This window comes from Ranitomeya imitator, chromosome 8 (assembly GCF_032444005.1).
Source record: "Ranitomeya imitator isolate aRanImi1 chromosome 8, aRanImi1.pri, whole genome shotgun sequence".
Classification (NCBI taxonomy): domain Eukaryota; kingdom Metazoa; phylum Chordata; class Amphibia; order Anura; family Dendrobatidae; genus Ranitomeya; species Ranitomeya imitator.
The window spans coordinates 151,418,407-151,440,265 of NC_091289.1; the positions used below are offsets into that span (position 1 = coordinate 151,418,407).

Below are 21,859 nucleotides of genomic sequence, written 5' to 3' on the forward strand. Positions count from 1 at the left end.
GACACACCCTGCCTACGGAGGAGCTACGGACCACTATTTTCGGGACATTTCAGCGTATTACGGCCGTAATATACGGACCGTATTTTCATACGCTGAGTGTGAAGCCGGCCTAAGGGTATGTGCCCACGATTAGGAAATAGCAGCGCTTTGGAAGTAGCGTATTTGTGCTGTGTTCAATCACGCAGTTAAATCCGCAGGTGTTCATTGAACGATGCAGATCTACCGCATCCAATCCATTTTATTGTGTAAATTTCTGTTGCGGAGATGTTAGTCTCCGCAACAGATATGGCCATGCTGCAACTTGTGAACCCGTGCCGCGGGTGACTTTACACAGCGTCAAATAGAAGCACAGAGGGCATAGGATTTCTTTAAATGCCATCCATTGTGCTTGTATTGTAGAGCAGCATTTTGGAAACCGCTGCCATTCCTGATGGTGGGCACATCCCCTTACAGCTTCAGATGGCTGTTGACATGTTAAATACCGCTGTCTATCTCTGTGAGCAATATTTAAAGGGACCCTGTCACCCAACCCCCCCCCCCCCCCCAGGCGTTTGTAACTAAAAGAGCCACCTTGTGCAGCACTAATGCTGCATTCTGACAAGGTGGCTCTTTTAGTTCTTGTTTCTGCCACTGCTGAAAGAATCGTTTATCAAATTTATCCCTCATACCTTGAAATTGTCTGGGGGGCAAGTCTTTCCCCCCTAACACAGACGCACCACAGCCGTCAGTGTTTTTTGCACGTTTTTCCGCAACCAAAACGCTTAAAAAAACGCATAGATATGAATCCCATCATTTATAATGGTTTCCGCAATTTTTGTGCACATGCTGCATATTTTTCCGCAAAAAAAAGCATGCAGAAAAATATGCAACATGTTCATTAATTTTGCGGATTTTAAGCGGATTTCCCACTATATTATTGCATTGGGAACCTCCAGAAAAAAACGCGAAAAATCCGCACAAAAAAACTCGCAAAATACGGGATAAAAACGCATGCAGAATTCCAGTTTTTTTTGGGCATGTGCAGTTGCGCTGCCCTTCGAACTTACAGCACAGGCGCTGGGGACGGTAATGAAGGATGAGGCGGCGCCCGGCGCGCAGAGGCCCTGAGTGTCGGCTGTGGTGCATCTGTGTTAGGCTGCCGTCACACTAGCAGTATTTGATCAGTATTTTAAATCAGTATTTGTAAGCCAAAACCAGGAGTGGGTGATAAATGCAGAAGTGGTGCATATGTTTCTATTATACTTTTCCTCTAATTGTTCCACTCCTGGTTTTGGCTTACAAATACTGATGTAAAATACTGACCAAATACTGCTAGTGTGACGACAGCCTTAGGGGGGAAAGACCTGCCCCCCGGACTATTTCAAGGAATGAGGGACAAATCTGATAAACGATTCTTTCAGCAGTGGCAGAAACAAGAACTAAAAGAGCCACCTTGTCAGAATGCAGCATTAGTGCTGCACAAGGTGGCTCTTTTAGGCCTCTTTCACACTTCAGTTGTTTGGGCTACGTCGCAATGCGTCGTTTTGGAGAAAAACCGCATCCTGCAAAGTTGCCCGCAGGATGCGTTTTTCTCCATAGACTTGCATTAGCGACGAATTGCGACGTATGGCCACACGTCGCATCCGTCGTGCAACGGATGCGTCGTGATTTTGCGGCCCGTTGTGACAAGAAAACAATCAATGTAACGTTTTTTTTCGTCCGTCGGAACCACCATTTCCGACCGCGCATGCGCGGCCGGAACTCCGCCCCCTCCTCCCCTGAACTCATAATGGGCAGCAGATCCGTCTGAAAACTGCATCCGCTGCCATGCTGTGCACTATTTGCACAACGTCTGTCGGTACATCGGGCCGACGGTTTGCGACGGCCCCGTACCGATGGAAATGTGAAAGAGGCCTTTGTTACAAACGCCTTGGGGGGTGACAGGTTCCTTTAACTTGCGCCGACAGGGGTGCTCGTCATTCCATGTTCATCGGCCCTTGAGTTTCCATGACAGCCAGGGGTCAACTGAAGATCTCTTTGTTTGTCATTACAATTCTCCAGTGAAAGCCAGCGTTCAGCTGCTGATCATAGATCGTGATTTTCACTATGCAGTGCCTACGTATAGTACAAGAAATTAAATGATTGCAGCTTCAAGTCCCCTGAGGGGACTAACAAATATAGTAAGTGGAAAAAAAAGTTGTAAAAAATATGAATAATAAAAAAAAAAAATACAGACGTTCAAATGACTCCCCATTTGTCCCATTGAAGCAAAATTCCATTAACATAAAGAAATAAAAAATACACCTATCTGGTATCGATGTGTTTGGAAATGCCCAATCTATCAAAATATAAAACGGATTTGATCGGTAAACGGCGTAACAAGAAAATTAAACATGCCAGAATTACAGTTTTTTTGGCTGCTGCAACATTGTGAAATAAGAGGCAAGCAAAACATTGAATCTACTCTATAAAAAGGCAACGTTACTGGTCTTGGAAAATAGTGACACACGCAATTTTTTTTTTTCATTTCCGAATTCCTTTTCAATAAAAAAAAATATGTATATAGATCTTTGGTATCTGCACAATCGTACTGACATTGAGAATCATATTTCCCCAGTTTTACCATAAAGGGTAAATTAAAAAAAAAAAAAGTGGAATTGCACTTTTTTCACTTGAAAAAAATGTTCCCACTTTCCAGTGCATCACATGATAAAATGAAAGGTGTAATTTAAAAGGACAACTTGTCCCGCAAAAAATAAGCCCTCGAATGGCTATGTAGACAGAAAAATACAATACAAATACAGTTATGGCTCTTGGAAGAAGAGGAGGGGGAAAAAAAAAGAAAGTAAAAAAAATAGAAACCAGCCTGGTCATGAAGGGGTTAAGTGGCTGCCAAGTACTGCTAATCAAATGTCCTTAATAAATTGTTCATCAGGAAGTGTTACCACCTCTATAAAAGCTGAGGCTTGGGGAGTTTATTAGTCTGTAGCATTCAGCTATGTGTTCACACAACACAAAGGAGGAAAAACAGCAGCAATGAACTTAGAGAAGAAGTTGTTGATGTTCATCAATCAAGGAAAGTTTATAAGGTCATTTCCAAGTTATTGCACAGGGAAAAATATTATTCACAAGTGGAAAACATTCCAAACAGTTGCCAATCTTCCCAGGAGTGGACACATCCCAGCAGATTCACACCAAGGTCAGACCGGAACATGCTCAGAGATTGCCAGGAACCTGAGAGCTACAGCCCAGCTCTAAGGTTGTGTCCACACACAGTGTAAAGGCTATGGGGTCCTTGTCTGCGTTTTGTCCATGTTTTCTGCAGGTGTCCAAACCATTGCGTTTTTTTTCCACTTTTTTTCCCTTTTTTCTTTATTCACATAATACATAACATTTTTTCTACGTTTTTATTTTCGTTCTCCCCATAGAAGCCAGAGAGAGAAAAAAAACACATTTCAATACAATTTTAAAGGGGTTGTCCAGGCCTGAGATGAAAGTCTACAGTTACTCTGTGAGCAGGAGATCATGTGACTACACGATCATGTGACAATACATATGCATTTGAATACATCCGCTCACATTCCAACTAGACATGCTCGTCATCTCTGTGCATTTCTAATGAGGACGAACATGTCTAGTCAGCACGTGACCACAAGTATGCAAATTTCTGTCATGTGACCGACCACTCTCACCAGCAATGCTGGAGAATCCTGACGTCACAGAGTGATTGCAGACTGTTATCCCAAGCCTGGACAACCCAACAGTTGATACATGCTGCCTGAACCACATTCTTTGTGTGTATAGGGAGAGACCTGTCACTCCAAGAGAGCGGGCTACAAGAAGCCGCTGGGGACCCGCCTGTCTGACGAGTCTACCATGCTGGATGGTCCCCGGTGGCTTTTAAAGTATGTTTCTCTCTGAATCGCCAAAGCATTTGAGTCATAAATACCTGGCTCGAATCATACAGCCGGTGTCTAATGCGTGTTGCTGTGATTTAGGCAGCATGTGTCTGCTGCCAGGTTCCCTTTAATGGCACAGTGGGCATTAGTTTTCAAGAAATCACATCCACTTTACCTGGATAGTTAAGCTCAGAATTTCTGCAATAACTGCAAAGGAAAAAATGCAGTATATAAGCTACATGGGAACAAGGTGCGTTTTTTTACTTTGTGCAGAATTTTGCACCATTTAGGCAAGGCCGAGTTACAGTGTAACCGCTGCAGGTTTTCTTTTAACAATCTTTTAATTATTGCATTTATTTTTTTTCCCCCTCTTTTATTTGATGCATATTTTTCCCCCCTCTTTTATTTGATGCATTTTTCCCCCCTCTTTATTTGATGCATTTTTTTTAAGTGCAGAAGCAATGGGATTCTACTCTTAAAAATGCAACTGAAATGCAGTTTACCATCAGCAAGTTTTCTGCAGAAAAAAGTGGGAAAAAGTTTAACGATTTGCTTTTTTTGTTACTTCTAGCGGGATTTTTACAAGTATTTTTTGTGGTTTGATATTTTAAATAAAACTTTGCTTTGCACGCTTTATGTTGGCGGAGTTATCTAGTTTTGATGACATTTTACTGACAGTCATGCAGGGCTGTGGAGATGTTAAGCCAAACCTCCAACCCCTCAAATTCCCTGACCCCGACCCCACAGCCCTGACTCACTACAGAGCATGTACATAAAGTGCAGCACAGATTCATGTCACCGCCGACCCCACAGCCCTGGTCACTACTGAGCGTGTACATAAAGTGCAACACAGATTCATCTCACCTCCGACCCCACAGCCCTGCCTCACTACTGAGAATGCACATAAAGTGCAGCACAGATTCATCTCACCTCCGACCCCACAGCCCTGCCTCACTACTGAGCATGTGCATAAAGTGCAGCACAGATTCATCTCCACTAAACGCCCAGATCCTTAGATCAGAAACAGAAGAGACATTTATAAGACACTTCCTAACTTTCCCAAATTTACAGCACATCCTCTATTGTACTACTACTACTGTACCCAATTTATTATATATTTTAGGAGTCGGTCCATATTTTACAGACTCCACGACTCTGACTGCACAGACCTGCAGCGTTGAGAACTATATGGCACTCCTGGTATGTGGAGCGGTGCCCAAGTAGGGTTCCAACCCAAGGTAATATATTAGACGAAAACTTGGCACACAGAAGATTGCACTGTGGAGATTCGCCAGTTTCACGCCCGGGACCAGAGAGTATGTACGAGTGAGGCCGGAGTCACACTACCATATAACACGGCCGAGTGCTATATGATAAAGCATCACATAGCACTCCGCCCAGTGTTATTCGAAGGGACAGCTCAGATCTGCAATTATTTTCTCATGCCGATTGAGAATGAGAGAACTATCGATTGGCAGTGAGACTCCACTACCTCGCACCCATACAAGTCTATGGGTACAAGTGAAACAACGAACTGCACTCGGATATCACCCAAATGTATTGCAATTCCCGCCAACGCCAGCAGCAGAAGAGATGGAGAAATTACTTTCTCCATCTCCACCGCAGCTGTGCTCCGATCCTGTAAGACAGAGCACTAACACTTGGCTCCCTTTTAGAGCAGGAGCCGAGGGTCATTAGCATATCGCATTGGATGCTATACACTAGTGTGACTCTGGCCTTAAGGTACCTTCACACATAACGATATCGTTAACGATATTGTTGCTTTTTGTGACGTAGCAACGATATCGTTAAGGAAATCGTTCTGTGTGACAGCGACCAACGATCAGGCCCCTGCTGGGAGATCGTTGGTCGCTGAGGAAAGTCCAGAACTTTATTTCGTCGCTGGACTCCCTGCAGACATCGCTGGATCGACGTGTGTGACACCGATCCAGCGATGTCTTCACTGGTAACCAGGGTAAACATCGGGTTACTAAGCGCAGGACCGCGCTTAGTAACCCGATGTTTACCCTGGTTACCAGCGTAAAAGTAAAAAAACAAACACTACATACTTACCTACCGCTGTCTGTCCCCGGCGCTCTGCTTCTCTGCACTCCTCCTGCACTGGCTGTGAGCACAGCGGCCGGAAAGCAGAGCGGTGACGTCACCGCTCTGCTTTCCGGCTGACCGACGCTCACAGCCAGTGCAGGAGGAGTGCAGAGAAGCAGAGCGCCGGGGACAGACAGCGGTAAGTATGTAGTGTTTTTTTTTTTTACTTTTACGCTGGTAACCAGGGTAAACATCGGGTTACTAAGCGCGGCCCTGCGCTTAGTTACCCGATGTTTACCCTGGTTACCCGGGGACCTCGGGATCGTTGGTCGCTGGAGAGCTGTCTGTGTGACAGCTCTCCAGCGACGCTGCAGCGATCGACATCGTTGTCGGTATCGCTGCAGCGTCGCTGAGTGTGAAGGTACCTTTATACATACTCGCAGACAGTGGGCATGGCCTCGCTCTCCATACGCTGGACAGTGTGCTGCCTCGGCTCAATGCAAGTGTATGGAGTGAAGACATGCCCACTGACATGTATAACTCATACATACCCTCCGGTCCTGCGTCTGAAATCGGCAAATCCCCGCAGCGCACACAGTGAGTGCAATGGGGGAAGATTCATAAATCTGCAGTCAGAGTGACTGAAAACTTATCGGTTTTTACTGGAAAATCCCTTTAAAATTTTCAAGAGGAGCGTTGCATTGCCTAGAAGTCTCCTTACACTGGCATGTCACTCTTCTCAAGGAGAGAAACAGTCCAATTTGATTGCTTGGCATCATCCTATAGTTGCATGTTTTTTCTCCACTGAAGCAAGCAGACTATCTGAACTTATTATTAACTTTGTAATTGATTAGTTAAAAACCGATGAAACTTTGATGGATCGCTGAAGAACAGTCTGTTATCGGTTTTACAGCAGAGTCTAATCCACAAAACTGATGAGAATAGTAAGTGATCGGAGTCTGGAGACACAGAACAGTTTTTAAAACAGATGTGTTTATGGCTCAATGAAACTCTGTGGGTCAGAGTGCTGTCCAAGAAAAAAAACAGCCAGCACTAGGATGTGTGATAACGATGTGTGAATGCAGCCAAAAGGCTTAGTCAGCATGTTAAAAGTTAAAGTTCATGACCATGCAATTGCAAAGAGTGAACAAGTATGGCTTGCTTGGAGAGGTTGCCAGGAGAAAGACTCTTTCTAAAAATAACATGACAGCATTAGTGATGAGTGAACATGCTCGGATAAGGTGTTATCTAAGCATGCTCGTGTGCTAACGGAGTAATTCGGCGTGCTCAAATAATATGTTCGCGTCCCCGCACCTGCATATCTTGCGGCTGTTCGACAGTCACAACACATGCAGAGGAGTGCCTGTTAGGCTACTTTCATATTTCCGTCGGGCCGACGTATCAACGGACGTTGTGAAATTACTGCACGACGTGGGCAGCGGATGCAGTTTTTCTACGCATCCGCTGCCCATTCTGCAGTCCGGGGGGGAGGAGGGGGCGGAGTTTCAGCCGCACATGCGCAGTCGAAAATGGCGGACGCGACGCACGTTACGTTGAACTTTTTTTGTGCGTCACGCCCGCCAAAACACGACGGATCCGTCACTAATACAAGTCTATGGGCAAAAAACGCATCTTGCGAGCACACTTGCAGGATCCGTTTTTTGCCCAAACCGACTGCATGTGCTGTGAATGTCTAACAGCCGCAAGATTTGCAGGCGCGGGGACTCTAACATAATATTAGAGAACGCGCAAGGCACACGAGCATGCTCCAATAACACCTTATCCCAGCACGCTCGCTCTCCACTAGACACCATGGCTAATAAAGCTTGCAAAGTTGCATCTGAACAAGTCACAAGACTTCTGGAACAATGGGCCCCGCTTCATCAACACCAGTGTTGTTCATGCTGGTCTTGGTGAGCGGGCAGTGCTTGGATCAGACGCTCCTGATTCATAAAGTAGTGCACGACTCTTCATGAATCTGGAGCGTCTTGAAGAGTGGTGTTCTCCAGGCGCTATGCAAGAAATCTCACTTCAATCAGGGACTAGAGTGATATTTCTGGGGTAGGAAAAACCACAGCTCATCATGAATTAGACGGGCTGTGGCGTCCTGCCCCAGTCGCAGCTCTGCCCATTTTGGCATGAAGACGACAAAACTCTTGAGTTGCACCAAATTTTGTGAATTTTCAAAGCTTTTACACCAGAGTTCTGGTGTGAAAACTTTGATGAATCGGGTTCAATGTGTTTTGAACAGACGAGATCAAAGCGTCTATATTTATCCAAAATACCTTTGCACCACATTTTGGGTAAACCAAGCACAAAAATCAGTACAGACACCTCGTACCAAGCATGGTGGTTCAGGGCCAGCTATTTGGGCTTGTTTTGCAGTCACTCTCAACCGTGCACTCGTCTGTATTCCAAAGCCTTCTAGAGTCAAATGTGAGGCCAGCAAAAAGCTAAAGCTTGGCCGAAACTGGGTCACGAAAAAGAACAATGGTCTCAAACACACCAGCAAATCTATATTAGCACGGCTGAGAAATAAAGGTGTTGCAATGACTCAAGAATCCAGACCTTAACCCATGTGAAATACTGTGAGACCTTAACCCTTTCTTGACCAAGCAATATTCCATTCATGAGCTTACGCTTATTTTCTCCCCTTCTTCCAAGAGCCAAACCTTTTAAGTTTTCTGACGACATAGCCACATGACGTGTTTTTTGTGGGACGTCTTGTGGTTTTGAATGGCGACGTTCATTTTATCATGTCATGTACTGGGAAAGGGGAACAAAAATTCCAAGCGCACCAAAACAGAGGAAAAAAAACGCTATTCTGCAATTGTCTTCTGTTTATTTACAGAGTTCATTATACGGTAAAAAGGACCTGCCATTATCATTCTCTAGATCTGCAAAATTGGATTGATACTAAACAGGAATATTTTTTTAAGTGTCAAAAACAAATTCGGAAATTAAAATTATATATATCGTATATACTCGAGTATAAGCCAACCCCCCTAATTTTGCCACAAAAACTGGGAAAACTTAATGACTCGAGTATAAGCCTAGGGTGGGAAATGCAGCAGCTATTGGTAAATGTCAAAAGTAAAAATAGATACCAATAAAAGTAAAATTAATTGAGACATCAGTAGGTTAAGTGTTTTTGAATATCCATATTGAATCAGGAGACCCATATAATGCTCCATAATGTTTGATGGGCCCCATTAGATGCTCCATATTAAAATATGCCCCATATAATCCTGCATAAAGGGTAATAAGGGCCCCATAAGATGCTCCATAGAGATATTTGCCCTATATAGTGCTGCACAAACGTTATGGCCCCATAAGATGCTCCGTACAGTCACTTGCCCCATATAGTGCTGCACAAGTGTTATGGCCCCATAAGATGATCCATACAGACACTTGCCCCATATAGTGCTGCACAAACGTTATGGCCCCATAAGATGCTCCATACAGACACTTGCCCCATAGGCTGTGGCTGCAATAAAAAAAAATCACATACTCACCTCTCCGTCGCTCAGGCCCCCGACACTTTCAATAGTCACCTGCTCCTCGTTCCAGTGCGGCTCCGTCTTCAGCACTGACGTTCAGGCAGAGGGCACGCACTGACCATGTCACCGCGCCCTCTGACCTGAGCGTCACAGCCAGAGGACGCTGAAGACTGAGCCGCAACGGAACGAGGACAGGTGAATATCGCGCAGCGCAGCGCTCCCCTCCACGTCAGACTCACCTGCTCCTAGCGCGGTGCAGTCCCTGCTTCTCCCGGCGCTGCATCTTCTTCCTGTATTGAGCGGTCACAGATACCGCTCATTACAGTAATGAATATGCGTCTCCACCCCTATGGAGGTGGAGCCGCATATTCATTACTGTAATGAGCGGTACCATGTGACCGCTAAGTACAGGAAGAAGCAGGGAAGTACAGGGACCGTGCCAGGAGCAGGTGAGTATAATTAGACAGCCCGCTCCGCATCCCTTGCCGACCCCTGGGTATGACTCGAGTATAAGCCCAAAAATGGGCTGAAAATCTCGGCTTATACTCGAGTATATACGGTATATGTCTCACTATAACAGTGGTCCCCAACCTTTCTGACCTTGAGAGCCACATTCAGCACTAAGAGAAGGTCGCGAAACACATCCAGCTCCCACCTCCTTCAAAGTAGTGTCAACCAAAGCCCCCATTACAGGTATAATGATAGCCAAAGCTTTTACACAGAAATCACTCCAAAGCCGTACACTGAGATCCAGGGGTATTCTCCCAACAGACTGTCACATCCAGCTTTGAGCACCTCTTCTAACAGGTAGTACAAACCTCCAGCGTACCATACCTAAAACATCTCTGAACCCCTAAGACCAGTAAATGTGCATCCAGATCTGCAATTCTGTGCAGGGCTACTCACAAATTTCCCCATTTTGAGATGTGCTCTTTATACCTGTTTACTAGACCTGGACCTAATGCATCAAGCTGGCAGACAGTCGCGAGCCACAATTCATGGGGCCGCGAGCCACGTGTGGCTCCCGAGCTACAGGATGGGGAGCCCTGCACTATAATATGTGTAGACATTTATTTTCTTTATTCTATATAGAAAAGATTTCATACAGCGCTAGATAGCATAAAAGCCGGTAATTTAATTGCCGGCTTTTGCTATCTCCTTATCAACATATAGAAAACCATTTTATATCCTTTTTTTTTGCATATTTCTCACTAATAATGTTAGTAGAGTGTGTGTGCAAAATTTGTGGGCTCTAGCTGTTAAAATAAAGGGTTAAATCACGGAAAAAACTGGCGTGGGCTCCCGCGCAATTTTCTCCGCTAGAGTGGGAAAGCCAGTGACTGAGGACAGATATTAATAGCCTAGAGAGGGACCATGGTTATTGCCCCCTCCCCGGCTAAAAATATCTGCCCCCAGCCACCCCGGAAAAGGCACATCTGTAAGATGCGCTTATTCTGGCACTTAGGGTATGTGTCCACGGGCCATTTTACATCCGGACTAGCTGCGGATTGAATGCTGCGTGGAGCCGCAGCGTTCAATCTGCAGCGTCCAGATGTTACAGCATAGAGGAGGGGATTTTATGAAATCCCGTCTCAACTATGCGTGGAAACACGCATCCGGCGGCCCTGCGATTCCGGACATGCAGCGCGTCTTTTTAGATCGCAGCATGTCCGTTTACCTTGCGGCGATGCTGCGCCAACGCAAGGTAAATCGCAGGGCCCTATGTGTGGGGTGCGATGATTCCGGATGTGTGCAATGAATACATCCGGCATCATCGCGTCTTCAGAAGGGGGTGGGGCTTTCGGCGGAGCGAGTTTTCCGCTCCGTCCAAAGCGCCAGCCATTCTGAAGGTGGACACATACCCTTGGCCACTCTCTTCCCACTCCTGAGTAGCGGTGGGATATGGGGTAATAAAGGGTTAATGTCACCTTGCTAATGTAAGGTGACATTAAGCCTGGTTAAAAATGGAGAGGTGTCAATAAAACATCTATCCATCATTAATCCTATTAATAAAGGGTTAATAATACACACATTGTGACTAAAGTATTTTAATGAAATAAATACACAAGTTGTAATATGTTTATTACACGATCAATCCAAATGATGACCCATGTCTTCTGTAAAAAAGGTAAAAAAAAAAAACAATATCCCATACCTCTCCGCCGGTACAGTCATGTCCCACACTGTAAATCCATCAAAAGGGGTTAAATAATTTTACATCCAGGATCCTGCTAATGCAGCTGTTCTCCTGGCTGTAAAAACTGGGGAATGAATCGAAAGCATGGGAACGTAGCTACCTAGACTTGCGGTGCTGCGCCCCCTGCTGGCACAACCTTATATGAACTCGAGTGGGAATTTTTGAGAATATTTTCTCACGTTCGAGTTCATATGAGGTTGTGCCAGCAGGGGGCGCAGCACCGCAAGTCTAGGTAGCTACGTTCCCCTGTTTTCCATTCATACCGCTCATGACAGTAATGAATATGCGGCTCCACCTCCCATAGAGGTGGAGCCGCATATTCATTACTGTCATGAGCGGTAACGGTGACCGCTCAGTACAGAAAGAAGCTGCCGGCGCCGGGTAAGCAGGGACTGCACAGCGCCAGGAGCAGATGAGTATAATGGGGAGGGGGAGCGCTGCGCTATATTCACCTGCTCCTTGTTCCAGCGCCGCTCCGTCTTCAGTGTCTTCTGCAGTGACGCTAAGGTCAGAGGGCGCGGTGATGTGGCTAGTGCGCGCCCTCTGCCTGAACAGTCAGTGCAGAAGACGCTGAAGATGGAGCAGCACCGGAACGAAGTCAGGTGAATATTGAAAGTGCCGGGGGCCTCAGCAACGGAGAGGTGAGAATGGGATTTTTTTTTTTTTTTATCGCAGCAACAGCAAATGGGGCAAGTGTCTGTATGGAGCATCTTATGGGGCCATAACGTTTGTGCAGCACTATATGGGGCAAGTGTCTGTATGGAGCACCTTATGGGGCCATAATCAAGGTTTGTGCAGCACTATATGGGGCAAATGTGTCTATGGAGCATCTTATGGGTCCATTATTAACCTTTATGCAGGATTATACGGGGCATATTTTAATATGGAGCATCTTATGGGGCCATCATAAACTTTATGGAGCATTATATGGGGCTCCTGATTCAATATGGATATTCAAAAACACTTAACCTACTGATGCCTCAATTAATTTTACTTTTATTGGTATCTATTTTTACTTTTGACATTTACCGGTAGCTGCTGCATTTCCCACTCTAGGCTTACACTCGAGTCATTAAGTTTTCCCAGTTTTTTGTGGCAAAATTAAGGGGGTTGGCTTATACTCTGGTCGGCTTATACTCTAGTATATACGGTATCTACTATATAATTGTCTAAGGGGTACTTCCGTCTGTCCTTATGTCTGTCTGATTCGTTCGCTGATTGGTCGCGGCGCTGCCTGTCATGGCTGCCGCGACCAATCAGCGACGCGCACAGTCCGGAAGAAAATGGCCGCTCCTTACTCCCCGCACTCACTGCCCGGCGCCCGCATACTCCCCTCCAGTCTGCCCTCACACAGGGTTAATGGCAGCGGTAACGGACCGCGTTATGCCGCGGTGTAATGCAGTCCGTTACCGCTGCTATTAACCCTGTGTGACCAAGTTTTTTACTATTGACGCAGCCTATGCAGCGTCAATAGTAAAAACATTGAATGTTAAAAATAATTAAAAAAATAAAAAAATATTATATACTCACCTGCGCCGCCTTTCCCGCTCCTCGCAATGCAACCGGCACGTTCCGGTCGCACGGATGGTGTGGCAGAAGGACCTGCCATGACGTCACGGTCATGTGACCGCGACGTCATCACAAGTCCTGTGTGCCTGCGCGAAAAGGACCTGCCGTGATGTCACGGTCATGTGACCACGACGTCACGACAGGTCCTGCACGACAAGGACCTTGCCGCTCGCAATGGAGCGGTCCCGGGAGCGTGGCGGGGAGCGGCAAAGGCGGCGGATGGTAAGTATAGCAGGACTTCCAACGGGCCTTCGGAAGGTGAGTATATGTTTGTTTTTTTTTACGACTCTATACTACGTGGCTGGGCAATGTACTATGTGGCTGGACAATATACTCCGTAACTGGGCAATATACTACATGGCTCAGCTATATACTATCTGGCTGGGCAATATACTATGTGACTGAGTATGTATATATATATATATATATATATATATATATATATATATATATATATATATATATATATATATATATATATATATATATATATATACATATACACACACACTAGATGGTGGCCCGATTCTAACGCATCGGTTATTCTAGAATATGTATATAGCAGCCACATAGTATATAGCACAGGCCACGTAGTATATAGGAGCCGTGTAGTATATAGCAGACAAATACTACGTGGCCTGTGCTATATGCTATGTGGCTGCTATATACATACATATTGTAGAATACCCCATGCGTTAATACAGGCCACGCAATATATAACATTGCCCACGCAGTATAGAGCAGCCACGCAGTATATACCTCAGGCCACTCAGTATATAACACTGGCCACGTAATATATAGCACAGCCCACACAGTATATAGCAGCCACGTAGTATATAACACTGCCCTCGCAGTATATAGGAGCCACGTAGTATATAACACAGCCCACGCAGTATATAGCAGCCACGTAGTATATAACAGCCCACGCAGTATATAGCAGCCACGTAGTATATAACACTGCCCTCGCAGTATATAGCAGCCACGTAATATATAGCACAGCCCACGCAGTACATAACACAGCCCACATAGTATATAACACTGCCTATGTAGTATATAGCTGCCACACGGTATCTAACACAGCCCACGTAGTATACAGCAGTGTGGGCACCATATCCCGTTAAAAAAATAATTAAATAGTTATATACTCACCCCCTGGGATCCATCCACTGAAGCTCCGGCGATACGTGCGCGGCTGCTGCCATCTTTCGTTCCCAGGATGCATTGCAAAATTACCCAGATGACTTAGCGGTCTCGCGAGACCGATAAGTCTTGTGGGTAATTTCGCAATGCATCGCCGGGAATGGAAGATGGCGGCAGGTGCGAGCACATCGTCGGACGACGGAAGGTGAGAATAGCAGGTTTGTTTTTTTCTTATTTTTAACATTACATTTTTTTTACTATTGATGCCGCATAGGCAGCATCAATAGTAAAAAGTTGGGGACACACAGGGTTAATAGCAGCGGTTATGGAGTGCATTACCCACGGCATAAAACGGTCCGTTACCGCTGGCATTAACCCTGTGTGAGCGGTGGCTGGAAGGTAGTATGCGGGCGCCGGGCACTGACTGCGGGGAGTAAGGAGCTGCCATTTTCTTCCGGACTGTGCCCGTCGCTGATTGGTCGTGGCTGTTTTGCCGCGACCAATCAGCAACTTGGATTTCCATGACAGACAGAGGCCGCGACCAATGAATATCCGTGACAGACAGACCAAAGGACAGACAGAAAGACGGAAGTGACCCTTAGACAATTATATAGTAGATAAATATATATATATATTATACGTTTATTTTCTCTATTCTAACCTGTCAGTGTGATTTTACTGTACACCGTGCTGAATTGCCGGCTTTTCTATAGAACACCGGTGCGTATTTCTCGCAAGTCACACTGATGGTCCGTGTGTAATCCGTATTTTTCTCGCCCCCATAGACTTTTATAGGCGGATTTTTTGCGCAATACGCTGACAAACGCAGCATGCTGCGATTTTCTACGCCCGTAAAATACGACTGCGAAATATAAGGCAGATAGGAGCTGCCCCATAGAGAAACATTGGCCCGTGTGCAATGCCTTGTTTTTGCGCCTCTCATACGTCCGTAAAACTCTAGTGTGATGCTGGCCTCAGTCTTCTCCCATATGCATCAACAAAGCCACATTTGGAGTTTCACATCACTGCTCTCACCCCCATCCTAAAGTCTCTCATATCCCTATATACAGCCCCATCCAGTATCATATCACACCTCTCAGCCTCCTATGTACAGGAGTGCATCATTTCTATCAGCCCCTTTATATACAGCCCCATCTTGCAGCAACTTTCCTGTCAACCCTTCTATATACACCCTATCCTGCAGTTCATCCCTACTCTCAGCCCCACTATATACACCCTATCCTGCAGTATATCATTTCTTTCAGCCCTTCGATATACAGCCCCATCCTGCAGCACATTGCTCCTCTTAGTTAGCAGCACACACCACTACTTCCTGTTAGGAAGTCAAGCATTGAAAGAGTCTCCTCCCCTTCCCATTACATCAGCTCTCACTGGACTCCGATCAGCTGAGTTGCAGACAAAACCCAGAGCATTGCTGGGAAGGAGCCAGCTAAGGGTATGAGCGCACATTAAATATTTGCACGAGAAATTTCTACACCAACACAATGAAAAAAAAAATGGCAAAAGGTAAATTTACTAAGCCTTGTAACAGTTAAGCTTGCCATCCTGTTGGAATTAGCGAATGCCGTTGACTTATCTAATGTTAAAGGGCTTTTAAACATTGTAAGCTTAGCATGTATGGGGGAAAAAAATATAAAATCACAGCATGCACGAGACTCCAGTTTTGCAGACATGACAGTGCTAGTTTCAATGGCACTCGGCTCATTACCTCCTCCATGATGCAGAAGGGAGCACAGAGCTGCACATGGAAGTAGTCATGTGTGGCCGCGAGAGGCTCGAGAACTCTGTGTGAACTGTGCCCTATGCTGAATGGAAAGTTTGGCACATTCCTACACACTGTCTAACTTTACACCAACTTACAATTAGAACACGTGATGGAAAAAAAAGCCTTTAATTTGGAACATTTTCTAAACGCGCTTAGGCGATAGTAGAGACTGCGTCTTACTGAAGGTGTCTGAAGGTATGTGCACACGTTGCGGATTTTTCTGCGCAGATTTTGAAAAATCAGCAGGTAAAACACCATGTGGATTTTGTGTGGATTTCACCTGCAGATTCCAATTATGGAACAGGTGGAAAAACGCTGCGGAATCCGCACAAAGAATTGACATGCTGAGGAAAATAAACCGCAGCTTTTCCGCACAGTATTTTCCACACAATGGCCACTGTGGATTTGGTTTTCCATAGATTTACATGGTACTGTACACCGCATGGAAAACTGCTGCGAATCCGCAGGGCCAAATCCACAGTGTGTGCACAAACCCTGACTCCACACATCGTGCACTGCGGGTGGGCCATTTCTAGGCAGTATCGTTCTGCACCTACTTATGTGCTTTCTTGCTGCTTGCTCAGGGACCGCTACATCCTCAGCACAGATAAGGTCAATCAAGTACATGGGTGTGGCGACAAGGATCTGTGCACTCATCAGGAATCACCCTGCCCTCTGTGCACTTGTAGCCCGATTTACATAAACACTTAAAGCCAACCTGTCAGCAGGATTGTGCAAAGTAACCTATAGACCGTGTCAGATCGGTGCCATTATACTGATTAAAATGATACCCTGGTTGATTAAATCCATTGTGTAGTTGTTCTGATGTTCAGTTAATGATATTCTCGTGCTCCGGGGCAGCCTGTGGGGGTCTTCATGTGGTGCTCTGATTAGGTATTCACCAGTATGGTTTCTGAGGTCACTGATCCCTTTCTGACCTGCCCCATAATTTACATAATACTATACTGCAAAAAAAAAAAATCACCTGTGCTGCGGCATGATCACATGTGTAATGTGCAGTTCATTTTTTTTTATATCCTGCTATAAATAAATCAGAAAAAAAGTGTCTAAAAATGATGCCGGCAGGGCCTACCCAGCAGTAGCAGCTATTGGTGATCCGATAGCTGCTACTGCCCAGGCGTCATCTTGCTGGTGAAAAATAAAATTCCTTAAAGGACTTTTTTTTTTCTCTCACTCTCTAGCATTGCCAATAGCTGCTACTGTGCCAGCACCATTTTCAAACATTTTTTTCCTGATTTTATTTATGGCAGGATAGAAAAATAAAAAGTGAACTGCACATTACACATGCGATCATGCTGCAGTACAGGTGCCAGTGAGTGATGCGCTAGGTTTTTGCTAGCTAGTCCGAGAGCAGTATGATGTATGGGCAGAGACCCTGATTCCAGGGGCTGTCACTTACTGAGCAGTTTGCTGTAGTTCTGATAAAATCTCAACGGATTATCACTAGAAAACCTGCTGTCATGTAGTCATCATTATTCATGAGCTCTGTATGACCCCACCACTGATTGGGAGCTTTTAGTCTGCACTGTGCATAGGCAGAAAGCTGCCAATCAGGGGTGTGGGCGGGGTTATACAGAGCTCACCATTCAGAGAACTGGTAGATCTGCGGCAGAAATCGGGGATTTTAACCAAACAGCCCTGTAAGTGATATATCGCCTAAATAAGGGTCTCTGCCCCTATTATCTGAGGTGGAGCAGCAACAACCTGGTGGCAGGTTTCCTCAGCGATATGATATCCTTTTGAAGTCGGGATGCCATATGGGAACTTGTTGTCTACTACTGTACCCATGGGATGACCCCAAAATACTGAAATAGAAGAGATCACAAGTTAGTCTTCCAGGGGGATCAGGCCACCAGATATAATGTAACCAGCACATGAGTTTGTTGTTCTCTGGGAGCAGCCACTCTAGTGATCTGTGATGGAGTGCTGCCATCCCTGTGCCCACAGCTCCTGACAGCCATGTGTGGACAGGGCCCTGGTGTGGACAGGGCCCTGCTGTAGGGTGTGAGCAGGAGACAATGGGAGGAGCAGTGGGAGCCATGGTGCCCAGTGCCAGCACTCAGTGGGGGCCATGTGGGCCAGGACAGTGGTCCGGCCCATGCTCGGGCTCAGCCATGGCTGCTGCAGGCCAGCACAATGTCACCGGCCCTAATCCTCCCCTCTGCTGGCTGGTCCACACGCACTAGGCCGCACTCACAGCTCCGGGGACGAGCGGTGCCGGGGTCCGGGCTGGCGCTCCAGGCCCGCGACACGTCACACCGCGCCACACTCACACTCAGCACTTACTTCTCGTCCCCAGACGTCCCCCCCAAATATATGCAGCAATGGCGGCAGCCTGGCTCCCCGTCCGCCTGGTATTTCTGCCCTTCTTTCCCAGCGTGCATGCGGATTGGCTGCGCCGCGTCACGTGACTAAACAAAACCGTCACAGCTAAACCTAAAATGAACCCTTTGTCCACAGATAATTGCGGCCGCCGCTTTGTGGCGAGAGGCCCCGAATGGGAGCCCGGGCTCCCCGGAGACTGCCCCGGGTGGGGAAGCCGCGACCGCCACTCCCCGCACCCCTCCGCCGCCAGCTGCTCGGCTCCTGAGGCCGCCATGTTGCCCCGTCTGGCAAAAATGCGTCAACTGCTGACCAGCTCATCCCGCAGGAATGAGTGTGCGCGACCAGTGACCGCGGGAGGCCGCCGGTGTGTGGGCAGCCGGTCAGTGTGCAGCGCACAAAGGGTTAAGCGGCGGCCATAGGAAGGGGTGGGGGCAGACACCTGCGGCACTCACCTGCTCGGGGCCGCTCCGCACACGCAGGCCCGGGCGACACCGCCGCCGCCGCACTTTTTTTTTTTTTTTTTTTTTTTCAGTTCAAACCTGAGGACTAGACGTGGAGACAGACGTGCACCCACGTGACCCGCTCTGACCCCTCCCACTGCGAGCGACGGGGGCGCGCCTGCCGGGGAGTGGAGGCCGCTGCGGGGGCGCGCATGGCAGAGCTGGAGACAGCCACTGACACAGTCTGGTCCCGGAGTCCGGTCCTGTCTGTCCGTGACCGGAGCCACCGGACTGCTCAATAGGCCGAACATATGCAGTGATGTCCTGAGCACCACCAACGGTGCCCCCAGCGGTGTCCTGAGTGCCACCCACGGTGCCCCCTAGTAGTGGCCCGAGTACCATCCACAGTGCCCCCAGTAATAGCCTGCGCCCCATCCACGGTGCCCCCAGTAATAGCCTGCGCCCCATCCACGGTGCCCCCAGTAATAGCCTGCGCCCCATCCACAGTGCCCCCAGTACTAGCCTGCGCCCCATCCACAGTGCCCCCAGTACTAGCCTGCGCCCCATCCACAGTGCCCCCAGTACTAGCCTGTGCCCCATCCACGGTGCCCCCAGTACTAGCCTGCGCCCTATCCACAGTGCCCCCAGTACTAGCCTGCGCCCCATCCACAGTGCCCCCAGTAATAGCCTGCGCCCCATCCACAGTGCCCCTAGTAATAGCCTGCGCCCCGTCCACAGTGCCCCCAGTACTAGCCTGCGCCCCATCCACAGTGCCCCCAGTAATAGCCTGCGCCCCATCCACGGTGCCCCCAGTAATAGCCTGCGCCCCATCCACAGTGCCCCCAGTACTAGCCTGTGCCCCATCCACAGTGCCCCCAGTACTAGCCTGCGCCACATCCACGGTGCCCCCAGTACTAGCCTGCGCCCCATCCACAGTGCCCCCAGTACTAGCCTGTGCCCCATCCACAGTGCCCCCAGTACTAGCCTGCGCCACATCCACAGTGCCCCCAGTACTAGCCTGTGCCCCATCCACAGTGCCCCCAATACTAGCCTGTGCCCCATCCACAGTGCCCCCAGTACTAGCCTGCGCCCCATCCACGGTGCCCCCAGTACTAGCCTGCGCCCCATCCACAGTGCCCCCAGTAATAGCCTGCGCCCCATCCACAGTGCCCCCAGTACTAGCCTGCGCCCCATCCACAGTGCCCCCAGTACTAGCCTGCGCCCCATCCACGGTGCCCCCAGTACTAGCCTGTGCCCCATCCACGGTGCCCCCAGTACTAGCCTGCGCCCTATCCACAGTGCCCCCAGTACTAGTCTGCGCCCCATCCACAGTGCCCCCAGTACTAGCCTGCGCCCTATCCACAGTGCCCCCAGTACTAGCCTGCGCCCCATCCACAGTGCCCCCAGTACTAGCCTGCGCCCCATCCACGGTGCCCCCAGTACTAGCCTGCGCCCCATCCACGGTGCCCCCAGTAATAGCCTGCGCCCCATCCACAGTGCCCCCAGTACTAGCCTGCGCCCCATCCACAGTGCCCCCAGTACTAGCCTGCGCCCCATCCACAGTGCCCCCAGTACTAGCCTGCGCCCCATCCACAGTGCCCCCAGTACTAGCCTGTGCCCCCAGTACTAGCCTGCGCCCCATCCACAGTGCCCCCAGTACTAGCCTGCGCCCCATCCACAGTGCCCCCAGTACTAGCCTGCGCCCCATCCACGGTGCCCCCAGTAATAGCCTGTGCCCCATCCACGGTGCCCCCAGTACTAGCCTGCGCCCTATCCACAGTGCCCCCAGTACTAGTCTGCGCCCCATCCACAGTGCCCCCAGTACTAGCCTGCGCCCTATCCACAGTGCCCCCAGTACTAGCCTGCGCCCCATCCACAGTGCCCCCAGTACTAGCCTGCGCCCCATCCACGGTGCCCCCAGTACTAGTCTGCGCCCCATCCACGGTGCCCCCAGTAATAGCCTGCGCCCCATCCACAGTGCCCCCAGTACTAGCCTGCGCCCCATCCACAGTGCCCCCAGTACTAGCCTGCGCCCCATCCACAGTGCCCCCAGTACTAGCCTGCGCCCCATCCACAGTGCCCCCAGTACTAGCCTGCGCCCCATCCACAGTGCCCCCAGTACTAGCCTGTGCCCCCAGTACTAGCCTGCGCCCCATCCACAGTGCCCCCAGTACTAGCCTGCGCCCCATCCACAGTGCCCCCAGTACTAGCCTGCGCCCCATCCACAGTGCCCCCAGTACTAGCCTGCGCCCCATCCACAGTGCCCCCAGTACTAGCCTGCACCCTATCCACAGTGCCCCCAGTACTAGCCTGCGCCCCATCCACGGTGCCCCCAGTACTAGCCTGTGCCCCATCCACAGTGCCCCCAGTAATAGCCTGCGCACCATCCACAGTGCCCCCAGTACTAGCCTGTGCCCCATCCACAGTGCCCCAGTAATAGCCTGTGCCCCATCCACAGTGCCCCCAGTACTAGCCTGCGCCCCATCCACAGTGCCCCCAGTACTAGCCTGCGCACCATCCACAGTGCCCCCAGTACTAGCCTGTGCCCCATCCACAGTGCCCCAGTAATAGCCTGTGCCCCATCCACAGTGCCCCCAGTACTAGCCTGCGCCCCATCCACAGTGCCCCAGTAATAGCCTGTGCCCCATCCACGGTGCCCCCAGTACTAGCCTGCGCACCATCCACAGTGCCCCCAGTACTAGCCTGCGCACCATCCACAGTGCCCCCAGTACTAGCCTGTGCCCCATCCACAGTGCCCCAGTAATAGCCTGTGCCCCATCCACAGTGCCCCCAGTACTAGCCTGCGCCCCATCCACAGTGCCCCCAGTACTAGTCTGCGCCCCGTTCACAGTGCCCCAGTAATAGCCTGCGCCCCATCCACAGTGCCCCCAGTACTAGCCTGCGCCCCATCCACAGTGCCCCCAGTACTAGCCTGCGCCCCATCCACAGTGCCCCCA

At 48.9% G+C, this 21,859-nt stretch overlaps 1 protein-coding gene and 1 long non-coding RNA gene across 9 annotated transcripts in view; one reads left to right on the forward strand and one right to left on the reverse strand.

Moving 5' to 3' along the window:
- The window catches only part of ZNF644 (zinc finger protein 644), a 118,697-nt gene extending 99,630 nt beyond the window's left edge, over positions 1–19,067 (reverse strand). For 3 of the 8 annotated variants that reach the window (XM_069737552.1, XM_069737549.1, XM_069737548.1), the window contains exon 1: positions 18,424–18,513. The gene's annotated coding sequence lies outside the window, so the exon portion shown is untranslated. Of the gene's footprint in view, positions 1–18,423; positions 18,524–18,914 lie in introns of those variants that run through there. The other 5 variants (XM_069737550.1, XM_069737546.1, XM_069737544.1 and 2 more) reach the window with 3 other exon arrangements.
- Positions 15,792–21,859, forward strand: part of LOC138648061 (uncharacterized) — a 51,909-nt gene continuing 45,841 nt past the window's right edge. The window contains exon 1 of the long non-coding RNA XR_011315080.1: positions 15,792–15,857. This is a non-coding gene — a long non-coding RNA (uncharacterized lncRNA). The remainder of the gene's footprint in view (positions 15,858–21,859) is intronic.